The sequence below is a fragment of the Pteropus vampyrus genome, unplaced genomic scaffold, assembly GCF_000151845.1.
Source record: "Pteropus vampyrus isolate Shadow unplaced genomic scaffold, Pvam_2.0 Scaffold1950, whole genome shotgun sequence".
In the NCBI taxonomy this organism is placed as follows: Eukaryota; Metazoa; Chordata; class Mammalia; order Chiroptera; family Pteropodidae; genus Pteropus; species Pteropus vampyrus.
The window spans coordinates 5,075-6,182 of record NW_011890731.1 but is presented as its reverse complement, the minus strand read 5'-3'; positions in this window follow the sequence as shown (position 1 = coordinate 6,182).

Here is a 1,108-nt window from a genome sequence, read left to right as displayed (position 1 = left end):
ATAGTTGTCAAATTGTGATTGCGTGCTTTCCTGGAGGCCCCTGCTTCTTCCAAGCCTAAAGATCACGGCACAAGATAACAGGCCAGCAGAGCTCCCGAGCGCAAAGCACCACCGAGTTTCGAAATGCTTTTAACGACATGGAAAGGGCAGCCTGCTCATTTTGATTCTTCACTGGGTCATTCAATTAAACCTGAGATTCTGGGCAAACTTGCACCACCCTGACCATCTTTTCCACTAGTAATAATGATAAAAGATAATTATTGAGCCTGCTTGTCAGATATTCCAGACACCTGCACCTCCACTTAATTAATTGCTAATTAAGATATGAAAGAATGGCAGCGTCTCTCACCCATCCGGACTTTATGAAGCCTCAGCAAATCTTCCTCAGGGAACACTGCCAAGGCTGAGCCCCTCTTTGGTTTGGAGACCAGAGGTGGAAGGCGGGTGTGACAGGGTGGAAGGCTGACTCTGAGCAGGGTCCTCTAACGGTGTCATTCAAGCGGACACCCGACAGGAAAGAACGAGGGGGAAAGAGGAACGAACGAGGTTTGAGCTCCTGCCTTCCGTGGCACCTGAGCTAAGCCTTTCCTCTCTATCATCTACGTTAATCCTCATAGCAAGACTGTAAGGAAACGTTATCACCCCCATTTACAGATTAGAAAAGGAATGTTTGGGGAACATCAGCACGTGTCTTTTCCAGAAGTGTGTGGCTGCTAAGAGGTAGAATTTGAGCCAAGTTTCATGCTCTTCCATTTGCTGATCCACGGAGGTGCAAGAGACAGAAATGTTTCCTTCCAGGTCTTTATCGTTATTGATGTGGGAGCGAGCCTTCAAGACAGCCTCCAGTTAGCACGTGCATTCTAGCATTCATACCCTCACGTTGTCCTTCCCGTGGTACACAGGGCCAATCCATGTCATCGCTAGGTCCCTGCAGAACCGATGGTAAGGCCGGTCATAGAGCCACTGTGGCTTCCACCCGACTCTCTCTTGTGTCACTCACTCTGGGGGGAGGCAGCCATGTTGTGAGACACTCAAGCGGGCCTGCAGGGGACCCTGTGGCAACCTCCTGTGACACCCCGCATCATGCAAGTGAAACGCCTCAGCGTCA